Source organism: Magallana gigas, chromosome 6, assembly GCF_963853765.1.
Source record: "Magallana gigas chromosome 6, xbMagGiga1.1, whole genome shotgun sequence".
Taxonomy (NCBI): Eukaryota; Metazoa; Mollusca; class Bivalvia; order Ostreida; family Ostreidae; genus Magallana; species Magallana gigas.
Genome location: NC_088858.1, coordinates 55,692,739 through 55,706,139, shown reverse-complemented (window position 1 = coordinate 55,706,139; position 13,401 = coordinate 55,692,739). Strand labels below are relative to the sequence as shown.

The window sequence follows — 13,401 nt, the reverse complement described above, 5'->3', positions numbered from 1 at the left end:
TTTAATAGACAAACCAGATTGATTGAATACAAAAAATTGTAAGGAGGGTCCCTACTCGACTGACATCATCACTCTAGTTCTGTTTACACTGTAAAATGTAATTATCATTACTGATGAAGCACAGCTATTGTAAAGACCGTGAGTTTATAATATTGTATAAGTAGCAGACCAATGTGTAATTTTTTGCCTGTTTAGAAGGTTTATACAGTACCGATCGGACCCAACCTAACACCAGAGTACACCCCAACTAAACCCCGGGTTTACTTTTGGGGTTTACTCTGGGTTTACGTTTTGAAAATTTGGGTCCACTCGGTGTTTATTTTGGGTTTACTTTGAGTTTACTTGGGAATTGCTTTTGAGATCACCTGTATGTATTAAGGGAAATAACTCTTATCAATTTTTACATACAAAAGTTTTCTTTCATTTACAATTAAAGATTAAAATACACAATTGTTAATTCATACTAATTTTTGAAATTGAGTCTGGTTCCAAACACCGTTCAGTTATCTTCTATTACTGATGTTAATTGATTTAAATATTAAATATATATCTAAATGCATGTTCCTTACATGCATTTCCTATTCACAATAAAAACCACTTTAACATTTCCTTAGACATATTTAGTACTATACTATATATTAAGCGGTTTTTACTTGTCTTGTTCATCAAATGTATTTACATCTGACACAATGAAGAATACAATTTTACTTATCAGATTTATCTACATCTGATATGTACATTATTTACAAAGTAATTCCTTCTAAATTCATAATCCTGGTAGTTTATATTATAAACTCAATTTTTCTATAATGTTAGTAAATGGTTAAAATAGAAACTTTCATTGTCTGGATGTCTTCAGGTCTTCAGAATAACATGAATAGAATATTTGGTAAAATCTTGAAAAGAAACTTCTCTGTTCAAATTCTGAGAGTGATCTACCTGAATACTGTTCACAAGACAATGAAAACTATTGATCAATAAAACCCGAGAATGTTCAACATCAACCAATGAATGTGAAATGGTTGAGTGCGTGAGTGTGTGGATCTAAAGGAGTGGAAAGCTCTAACTAAATACCTTGTTTGTAGAAGAAAGAATTTATTATGATTTAATTTGATAAACATTTAATTTTTATTTATTACTTTTTAATTAAAAACACATCTACAACAAACTCCCCCATAAGAAAATGACGTTCCTGTCATAAAACTAATAGAAGCTAACTCACATATATACAGGTGCGGTAAATCTGCATTCTACGACTGTACCATTAACTGAAATATGTCAATAAAAATAAATTAATTTTTTTTTAAAACATCAAGCATTATTTTTATAATATCGCTCTTTTACTTTTTTCATTTCCTAACATTTTTTTCAAATTGTTAAGAAATTCACACTTTTTCACCCAGTTTTTTTGTACTTGTACATGTATGTTGTTGTGTTAGCACACATTCCTTCATTCAATTCGGCTTTCTCTTCTCCTTTGTACTTCTCCTTGGTAATGGCCATTCTTCTTCCTCTATAATACTATTATCGCCCTCTGCCGCAGCATCCTGTGGTTGTTGCTGCTGTTTAGGATTCTGTGCCAGTTCCTCTGCTCTCTCTGCTCTGTCATCTACTCTCTCTTCTCTGTCATCTGCTCTCTCTGCTCTGTTATCTGCATCATGATGCTGTATTATCTCCACATTCTCATTATATCTGTGTATATCTACATTTTCCTTCTCTAATATATCATGTGGGGAGTATCGTGTCGGAACTCTCTGTAACAGTACCATTTCTATTTCCTCTTCTGAATTTCTTTCTTCTTCTGAATACTCTGGAGTGTGTCATTCTTAGTATCTTTGATATTCATAACTTTTTCTTTTAGTCCTCGGTTTCGGCTTAGGTTTGAGTTTTGGAATCTCTGTCTCTAACTCTTTTACAGTTTGTTTATGATTTAAGGAGTCCTATTGGGTGAAGTAAATTTCTATGTAAAGTTCTTATCTTTCCTTTAGATGTTTTTTTTTTTTTGGATTTGGAATACTGGGGTTGATGAGTCTGGTTGGTCTAGTACCAAATATGGTTCCTCTTCCCATTTATCTGAGATGTTATGTTTCCCGTCAAATGATACAATCTTAACCAATACTATATCATCTGTTCTTATTTCTGCTCCTCTAACTCTCTGATCATACCCTTCTTTTTGTTTCTCTTGTGATTTCTTCATGTTTCTGGTCACTAACTCATAAGCTGACTTCATGTTCTCTTTCAGATTGTTGGTGTATTTTGATGCTGATTTCCACTCTGTCTTTTGTAAACCAAACTCTTCATCAATAGCCAATCTTGGGTTTCTCCCAAATATTATTAATTTCAGGTTTTCTTGATAAACTATCTGCGCCCTGATTCTGCTTTCCTGGCCTGTAATTCTTTCTTTTTCTGTTTGTTTTTCTTATCTTTTGTGCTGCTCACTTTGGGCATCATTTCTGGAAGTGGCTCGGATATTTTGCTGAAATTAGGGATAAATCTCCTGTAATACCCAACTGAATCCAACAAGTTTTTCTAATTTCTTCTGGTGTAGTAGTTGTATACCAAACTTTATCTTTCTGCACGTTATCCGGGTCTGTCTCAATACCAGCATCCGAAACGATATGACCGAGATACTTTACCTTTTTCATGAATAAGTTGCATTTCTTTGGAGACAATTTCAGTCCTGATTCTCTTAGTCTGTGAAACACAACTTGCAATCTATGTATATGTTCATCATAAGATTTGGAAAATATGATCAATTTATCTACAACTCTCCATCAATCTTTGATAGGTTGCAGGACTGTTTGATAATCCAAAAGGAAGTCTGTTAAACTAGTAAAAACTTAAATGGCCAACAGTAAACGCTATACGCTCCTTATGTTGTTCTAACAATTCAACTTGGTGATAACCTGATTCTATGTCTAGTATGAAGAAATATTTGTTGCCAGATAATGCGTTGAGTATCTCTTCTATACGTGGTAAGGCATATGCATCCTTCTTTGTTCTCTGATTTAGTTGTCTATAATCTTAGCACATTCTTAGCTTGCTGTCCGTTTTCCTTACAATGACCACGTTGCTTGAAAATGGGGAACTCGACTTCCTTAAAATGCTGGCATCTCATAACATTTGTAAATTATTTTTGATTTCTTCAAATATTGCTAGAGGAATTCTTCTAGTTCGCTGTTTAAATGGTGCACCATCTATTAATTCAATTCTGTGTTTAAGGTGGAAGGCTACATAGTCACAATATGTCTGACATCCGTTTGAAACGCCATTTTATTCCGGATTGATAGCATTATGTCATGGTACAAAATAGCTATATACACCGTTCAATGGAACTCTTCTAATGAGGGAGATGAGATAAGAATAAAATCACTAAAACGCTTCGAAAATATGTCAATTCCCTTCGTGATTAAAGCTTTCAACTAACATTGATTATCAGCTGTTATGTAGAGAAAACGTGAAATCGAAATAATATACTGTTTCCCTGCCAATGGCGATACATATTTGTAATGTCATCTGCAACAGACGATCATAAACATGTGACGGATGATCGATAATGGTGAGCAGATAATTTTCACTTGAACCCTATAAGCATGATTAATATAAAACTAAAGTTTCGTAGTACCATTTCTTGTATTAATTGATTCCAACTTCCCAAATTTAAAACATTTTAATTTAAATAGATATAGCTAGATAGGCTAGCAATAGCAGTGGAAGCCGGATTTGCAAGCCAAATGAGGGAACGACAATCTTGAAAAAGAGCATGTTTTTATTTACCACACATACATGTGTATCACTTCTAATGTATGTATAAATATCCATATGGTTGTTTATAATTTGTATTGTATATAAAAAAGTAGTCCGAAATATCTGACGTTTTTCTGGCTTTTTTAACGATTTTGATATTTACTTGCCAGGATATTTCGGACTAATAAAAAAGTAAAAGGCAATGTAACTACATGTAATAACATTTTGTTATAAAGAGTTAAATATAAATATAATGCACTGCATTCATCAAGAATATAATTTTTCAGATTCAAACAGTATCATAAGCACTACTAACCTTATTCCTACATTTTAGCATATACTTTTACCTTTTTTAAATTTTTCTTCGTGATTTTTGTTTAAATTAGAAAATTGGTCCCAAGATATTTGTGACCAAGTAAAATCAAGAAACTCTTAAACAGGATCTTTCAAACTAAGATTTTTGAAATAATTCAGTATTTCTTTTAATTTTTCAATTTCATTCAATTTCTTTTTTTCATCTCATTAACCAACGAATATTGTTTCTATTTTCAGAATTTTATGGGATTTCATCCAGCAGTTTGCCGTAAAAGAATTTTTAAATATTTTAGTTTCATATTTATGTGGATTCCAATAAAAATCATACTAACTTCATTCATGATTATTCTGTTTTTCATTTTCAAACTTTATAACATTTCACTTTCATTAGAGTTTTAAAACAGAAATGTTTAAAAATCTGACATATAAGGGGTTATCTGGAAGCAGACTGATATTTTAAAAATTCTCTAAAAAATAGAGTATTGTACTTTGAGGTCTATTATTGTTGAATACTTTGCCTATTATTAGTAACAAATGCATGCAACAAAAATCTCCTACACTTATTTGGTGTAGACATCCCCCTTAACCTAGTCATTAAATCCAATGTCTGTTCTCTTTTTGGAAAATATATCCAGATATTCTTTCAATAAGGTCATGACTTTTTGTTGTTGTACAAAATCTAGTTCATCATAAGGAATTTTGGCATTTTCAAGTGTGCAGTCTCTTCTGGTTGTATGCTACATGTATGAGGAGTATCAATAATTGACACTGGATGACGCTCACAAAGTATTTCCCTTGGATTGACTATAACTGTTCTTGATATTAAATTGCTGATGTTCACAGGTATTTCCTGTTTCTCTTTGTATCGAAATTGACAACAGATCATTCAATGTCCAGATCACCGGGAACTCTTGAGAACTTAGTTGATTGTAGAAATGCACGTGTTGATTGATACGGAATATCTCTGTCTGCATATCCTTTAATTACTACCTGACTATTTGAATGAATAATAACTTTCCTTTGTTCTGCTGATTTTACAACAGCTAATCTGTAATTCTGTTTTATGAGTTCATTCTCCCTCAGCTTCAAACTCCTAAAAGCTAGAAACCATGGTGTTTGTAATGCTGTTTGTTGTGAATTTTTTTTTATCCATTCTGTTGATGTACATTACTGAGAAACAGGTCAATAACATTTGTCCCCAATAGTATTGAAACTGTTCTGCTAAAGTTTGAATCTGGTATTATCAGGAACAAACATGGTAAAGCTTCACAGTTTGGTATTCCAACTGTTTTAATATCCATTTCAATTTTAACCCAAATGAGTGAGTGAATTTCTATCTTTCTATGTAAATGAAATCATTGATTGGCTGAATCGGTTTGTCTTGAAGATAGTTGTCATAGAATGATTTTGATATTGTGGAAATAGTAGATCCTGTATCATGTAAGGCTTTGGTCTTTGTTTGTGAAATCATCACGTCTGTTTCTGCTGATTCGCCAATTAGTTTTGGTTGATATTTGAGGCTCTGTATTCTTCGACCTGTCGTCTGCCTCTCGCCGACGGTCGACGTCCGTTTAAATTTCCTCTCAGATGATCAACTCTAACTCTACAGCCTATCTGCAAGTGACCTTTCTATCCGCATCTCCAACACACAACATCATCAGTTGTTGTTTGGCTAGGATCATGGAATCTTGTAAGTTCTAACTAAATACGTTGTTAGTAAAAGAAAAAATTAGAATTGATTTTAATTCAAATTAATAAACTTTTGTTTATTTACATTTATATTTTATTTTTATTTATAACTTTTTAATTAAAAACACATCTACTACATTTAATTTCACAGTTGCTGAAGATAACATGTATCAATATTTTTTATTAAAATATTCATTATGTCCTCTTCTAAATTGTAGAATTCACTGTCAGTTGCGCGGAGGTTTAGGCTTTTTTTTAGTGGACAGGTGACAAATATGACAATATAGTATTAATTCATTTCACTTGGTTCATTCAGTAACTTATTGCCGTTGTCCCGCATCAGTTTAACAATTTTTATTTCATACTGAAAGCCACATGGTAAAGACTGTCATGGCCTGTTGGCCAGATGATTAATCGAAAACAAGAAAAATATTCTGTATTAAAGCAATATTCCTCATCTACTATATGACAACATTTTTGTTTTGAAGTAAATAGTTAAAGATGCTTTTAGATATGATTGTCTCTGCTAGACTGCAAGTTCCTTAAATTATGCACATATTCACAACTCTTGATAAAACATCAAAGTGGGTTCTAATACGATTGGCATTGGTTTTGAAAGGTTTTTGTTTTTGTTCACCTCGCGACTCACGCATATCCAACACGATATGGATGTATTTATTACAGGTTTTAAAAGCTTACTACGTGAATATGCTAGAGGAATAATATCAATATGATGCTCATGAATTAATAATCAAATGTTATGTGAAGTTGTTTTGCAACAGCATAACATATCAATTTATTGAGAAAATGTTTTCATGCTACTTTTTGAAATTATATTTCAAACAACACCGGTGCATTTGATAAAAATGTCATGTTTTTTTTAGAATACTGTAAAAAGACAAGGTTCAAAAAATCGAAACAGTAATAAATTCCAATATTTGCCAATTAAATTAAGATAAGAATGATAAGAGTAAAAATCATTCATTCTTAAATGAAAATTGTGAGAATAGTCATTAATAACCTCTACATTGTTATCAACACCTTATCCCCGTGTGTTCCTTCTTTGACATTGTTATGCAATTTTTTTTCTATGTTCTTGGTATGCAAAAAAAATGAAATTGCGTTTACATGATGCTTGAACATGTTTTTGTTTGAGAAACAAAACGTTACTTCTTATTTTTTTATCGGTATCCTGGAAATTACATTACATATAAGTTTAATTGACATTTAACTTTAAAGAAAATGGTATGGCAAAGGCATTGCTGAATATCACTATATTTTAATCAAAGGTCATCGGCAGGCTTGATACTATTCTGATACATATCATTTGTTATTTTACGTAATTTGTCAGTAATTCATTACTTTCATAATAACAATAAATCTTATCTAAACAAATTTTTATCAATCGTAGAATACTAAAATAAGTGATTAAAATTTCAAAAATCATATTTCCTAGTTTATATTTTTTAAACCTTTTGTTGTAAGCAATTGCGTTAATAACTACAAAATCAATATTTGCCGATGTCTTAGATTTCAAATCCTTTAAAAACTGTTTGATTTTTTATATAGAGTGTATGTATAACATTTAAATTGTTTTCAATTACCAAAACATTGGTGCTAAAAATCTCTTTTAAAGCAAGAAATTTCTTTGACTTTGCAAGCGCATCGATTTAAACTCTCAAGCAATCGACTTATTCAAATTTCTTTTACTGTGTCTTTGTGGGCAACGTTGTAAGCCTTTATTAATGCCACCATTAATTCCAGTTGGTGTTTGAAGGTAGCGAATCATAACATGACTTTTTTCAAAAAAAAAAAAAGCGGCGATCACAAGATTAGGGATTATCATAAATTAGAAATGTTTGATGAATCAAGCTGATGGCGTCTACAGTTAATGAATTGTAAGATTCTTGACCCTACTGAAATTTCAAAGCACACATAGTTTGCCAGGAAAACACTAGATAATTCAAACAAAGATATATGGATTATACGACATAGTTCTGCTTTAAAATAAGCACTTGTCAAAACGCAAATGTTAAGAACGGAAGAAAATAGACGTTAGCAAGTGGAAAGACGTTGAATTTTCCTCCGCGAAAACAACTTTTAAAACTGACACGCTGAAAAGAGATATACAGGTAGAGCCACAGAAAGGTAAAAACTCAATGTTTTCCAGGTGCTATCGGCGACACATCTAGACAAAAAATGATCAATGTTATTCACTGTTGATGAACAGAACAAGCTTCTAAAAAGATTTTAAAAAAGAAGGCGGGAGGCACAGCGTCTATCGACTTCTGGTTTTGTCATGAAAGCCATAACTTTTCATCGGTGCTTCTTTGTACTGATTGTAGCTGGATTTTTTGCAACGGAGAAAGGTACGTATAGTAAGTGAAATTTCACTTAAATCTATAGATTTGTATTAAATCTATATATTTGTGTACAGGTCAAGGTGTCTCTTTTGTTTTTTTCCCATCTTTATTTAATATGCATTTCTTTTTATTTATCGTTTATTAGACACCTTTCCACATCATGACGGTGTCCCTAATCATTGTCCAGGTCCACTTGTTGGAACCAATTAAGATATAATTAAATACCGGTATGCACTTGAAATAACACATTTTATTGTATTCTATGAACCGTGTAAAAAGTTAATTTAATAATCAACAGATAGAATTCGTATATTTTTGACTAATTAGCTATCAAAATTATTTGATTGATAAATAAATCTTTTCCACCCTTGTACTGTTGATGTTATGGAAAAGTTTTAATCATTAAGCTTAGATATGTGAAACAAAATTTAATCTAAACATAAATTATATGCATTATTGAGTATGAAATGTGGTAATAACGAATAGTGAGTCGAAAATTAAAAGTCTTTACAATATGAACTTGTACTTTTATGGATATGGATAGTTAAAGGCAAATCTAAGAACATTTATGAATTCATTTCTTTATCCTATAAAAACGTATCAAATTTTAGATACTGATATCTTTACCTGTTGTCTACAATGCTTTTTTCGACTTGATTTATAACTGTTTGTGGCGTTATATTATGACATCAAGCAAGGGTAATGATTATAGTCAAAAATTGGTAATGGACATTTTCACGATTGTGCTGGGTTTTTTTTTCGTCTTGTCCTACCCAATAAGTTACAACTTAATCTGGCATAGAACGAACTTGTGTTTAGATAACATATCTTAGATTTTAAGAAAAAGTTATATCTAAACATAGAAAGTTCATATCTGCTTGAATCAATACGTCATTGTCATTTCAATATAGTTTCGTCATTTTATTACATTGGAATAATTCTGTACAATTTACTAGAGAGAATAAAAATATAAATGTAGTACAAAAATACTGTCCTCGACGGACTAAAGCTGTTTTGTTTTTTATTTGGTTTTTTTGTTTTTGTTTTTTTGTTCTTTTTTTTTGGGGGGGGGGGTGTTTAATGTTATTGGATAACCAAACAACTTCGTCAGCCATTTCCTAAGGATCTATTTCATCTGGATAACTGCTAAGTAAATACTCACCTCGTCAGCTAGTTATTGAGTAATTATGCCATCCCTTCATTAAGCAGACACTATATTAACATCATGGAATAAGTACCAAATATACAGTAATCATCTTTCCGCGACTAGGGGAAGCTTGCATAACACTCGAAATTTATAAATTAATAAAACAAAATTTTTTATATAAGATCATTTCATCTTTAAATAGCAAGAGAAATACTTTGTTATTTTTGAAGTAGACAAAATACTAGGCATGCTAACTTTGTGAATGCAGTGCGCCAAAATTAACTAGTTAAAAATCTTAATGTCACTTAGCTTCATAAATTTATAACTTAGGAAAAATTAACCACATAGTATATGATGTACCTCATTGTTCGTTTGTTTTGCGATGCAACAAAACTTTTCAACAACAAATTTTTTCTGGTTCGTGGGGACGTAATTATGTTACATGTAGTAGTGTAATCGAAAGCCACGGACAAGAAACAATGATGATTCCCAGTATGTGCACGTGATTAATAAAATAGTTTGCACATACCGTTGCAGATATAAAAAACTATTGGTTTTTTTAAATAAAGGCTTAATGCTTATAATAATATTACTTTTTTAACTTCTTGCATTGTCTTCAAATGTAATTATTCATACCCCAAATTTTCCGTTAAATTTTTCGGGGGTTTTTTTGGCGATTTATTTTGAAAGCGTTTAATGTTTTTTGACATCAGAATAAAACTCGTTAATCAACCATATGTGTTATCTCGTTATAAATGCCCTTGTTTTACAGACACTTTTCATACGAGAAATAAATGGACTGCAAATATTTTTCTTAGCCTCGACTTGCAAAGAGGATTTGGTTGACGCGGTGACTGATGATAAACTAACCGCCTCCAGCATTTATAACGGTGATTATAGCGCCGACAAAGCAAGACTGTCCAGTAGTGGGTGGAGTCCAGATCCATCAGAGGGTGATCCATGGATACAGGTACTTTTATCTCATCATCATCATCATCTACTAACCTCTTGGTGCCTGGATTCACTGCCTCCACATGGCCTTATCTTTGGCTGTTGCTCTTTCTATTTCACCTCAGCTATGATCTTCTTGCTCTGTAGTTGTGCACCATGTTTTTTTGGTCGGCCTTCTTTCCTTCTTTATCCCATGTCAGTGCGGTGGTACAAAATCTATTGTTCTGCTTTCTTAGGACATGGCCAGTCCTATTCCATTTCTTAATAAGTAATGTGGAATCATTAGAATTCGTGGTGACTCAATTTTCGTGGTATTCGTGGGTAGCCCCCTTCCACGAATTTACACCCTCAGATAAATGACATTTAGAAAGAGTTATCATTGTTAATAAAACTTACAACCGGTGCATCCATGAAATTACATATCCACGAAAAAGCAAAACACCACAATCTACAAAAAAATTGGCCCCATAAAATTAAACGATTCCACAGTATAATGTCAAATACTCGTGGTTTTATTTTTTGTTCTCGATCATTCGAAGTTTTACATTTGATTTTTTCCCCCTTCTTACCCTTATGATTTTCTCAGGCATCTATTCTGAAATATGATAATCTTTTTCTTGTCCCTCTCTGTTGTTAACCATGTTTCACTGCCATTTAATAAAACTGACAGGACCAGGCTGTTGAATAATCTTACTTTAGTTTAAATGGAAAACTATGACGAGCTCCAGATTTTCCTGAGCCTTCCACATTGTAAATTTATTTTTCCAAGTTTGTTGTTAATGTCATCGTCAGCTCCTCCTTGTATTGCTATTATTACCAATATACTAGCATACATTGTGAGCAATAATAATCATTGAAGTATATTATCTGTTCAAAATTACAAACTCTGTCACTTGTTGACGATTTTTAACGATAATTTACATATTCATATTGAAGCACTATTGAAACGGATGAAAATGGGAAATCCATGGTTTTTTCTTAACACGTCACTTTGTTTTACCCAGAGAGTTCAAAGGAACAAAGACAAATTTCTTACTTATAAAGGATTTTAAAAATAGTTATCGATCAAATGTAAGGGAAAAGTACTTGATTTGATTTAAATAGTTATAAACAAATTATGAAATGTATGAATGAACAGATTATGACCCATTAGTATGCACCATTGTGTATTTAATTCTCAATAGAATAAAAAACAATAGTCTTTGATATCTTTAACATATTTGCAATATGCAATATACTGTGTAAAAACTCGGCTTTTATTCGCTGTTATGTATGGTTTCCTGATCAATGGGCATTTGCATTTTAATCTAATCTGTATGGAAGGCAGGAAATTAAAAAAAAAAGATAATATCTTATTTTTAGCACGTTTCTTAGACTGGTGAAATGAATTGCGATTGATTTTTTGTCAGTTTCATTGTTCTACTCATGTATTATTTTTACCAAATTCTTGTAACATTAATCAAATATTAGATGACCATCCGCGACATGTTACAGCATTAACCATACAAATTATTTTAGACGGAAATCAAGTTTTAGGTTGACGTTAAAGGTGTTTGAATTGTCCAATCTTTTTTGCAGACACCAATTGGATTTTTGTTTTTAGTAAACATTTTTTTTCAGGTCGATTTTGGACGGACTTTCACCATAATGGCTGTAGTAACAAAAGGATTGAACTTCAGCAATCTCATTGAATATGTGAAGAAGTACAGAGTTAAATACAGTAACACGGGCTCTACTTGGAACACGGTGCAAATCGGCACAACCAATGTAAGTCAGTGTATATCAATATATATTTACATCATTTAAGACAGGTCCCCTGTATCTCTCAGTTTGTTAGTTAGATAAGCATGACTAGACAGAAATCTTTGCAATAAAAAGGCATAGTTTGCTTTAGTAAGAGTATAAGCCTTCGTTTAATTTTCAAAACTCATTATAGATGCATTACTTAGCTTTTAAAATGTGAGCTTTAATTCTAGTATATTAATTTATGATTTTTATATCAGATAATTAAAATATTCTTCAAATTAAGCTGCTTATTTGCATTAATTATTTGCTGATCAATCGAAAATCAAAAGTTTCATTTAGAACTCGAACACAACGGAGTTCACGTATATGAAAAATAAGCTGTTTTTTATGTGTAAAGTTTTAGTCTACGTACATTAATAACCTATTTTTACTCACTATGAGAGTTTTGATTAAATGGTTTAAAAGTATGTATAAATACACACAACAGAATGCAATGTTTGGTGGAATCATTCATGAATGAAGCTATCGAGCATCGTAGAAAAAATGAAAAACCTCTAAGAAAGGCAAACATTTTTCAACCTATAAAATTTTAATATAGCACAGTGTCCAATAACAAATTTGAAAACAAATCACAGTACTGATAGTACTGAAAAGCGCTAACACAGCTTCTGTTTGTATACTAGTATAAAATATATATGTATATAACATTTCAGCTTCTGTATACGCAATATATTTCCTCATCACTGCGTGGTAGTCCCTGCAATGATGTATGTAAGCCCCGTACAATAAATTCACATTAGCCCGTACTAGCCCGTCCAGTTATGTGCACGAGCTCCTGAAACTGGTTCCCTAATCAGTTTAAATGATGTAAACGTCTGCTCATAGGGGGCGGTTATTCGTTGCACCGGAAGTAGAAGTCTAACGACAATAAAGCGCTGAGCTATGCTTAGCGCTGTAATAAAAAAGGCAAAAAGGCAACACTATATAAAGATATTTCCCAAAAAATTGTTATGATTTTATGATATAAGAGGACCACAATCGATTTGTTTATCCAGAGTTTGTTTAGAATGAAAGTTAGACTTATTACGTATTGGTTTAATGAACAGGAATTCATCGCCAATTCAGACACAACGACTCCAGTTACTAACATTCTACCAAGTCCAGTTGTTGCTCGCTACATTCGCCTGTACCCAACTGAGCATTACATGTTCCGCAGTCTACGTTTTGATGTCATTGGTTGTGAAGCAAATGGTAAGTTAAATATCATGTGATTACATTTCAAGTGCACATGACTTTGCGCATTGTTTTTATTTTCATACAGCCGTAGGTGCAAACTTATACCTCTCTTTTGTGTTTTTATACAAATACGTATACAAATACTTATCAGCACCTATCAGTTCATTGAATAGCAACGCGTCATTATGTGTATAGATTTTTTTTTTA

The 13,401-nt window shown here is 32.0% G+C and overlaps 1 long non-coding RNA gene across 1 annotated transcript; it reads left to right on the top strand.

Moving 5' to 3' along the window:
- The first annotated feature begins 3,338 nt into the window (after nucleotides 1–3,338).
- Nucleotides 3,339–4,384, top strand: LOC117688734 (uncharacterized). Its single transcript, XR_004601125.2, has 3 exons — nucleotides 3,339–3,559; nucleotides 3,684–3,804; nucleotides 4,300–4,384. It is a non-coding gene; the product is annotated as an uncharacterized lncRNA (long non-coding RNA).
- The last annotated feature ends 9,017 nt before the right edge of the window (nucleotides 4,385–13,401 follow it).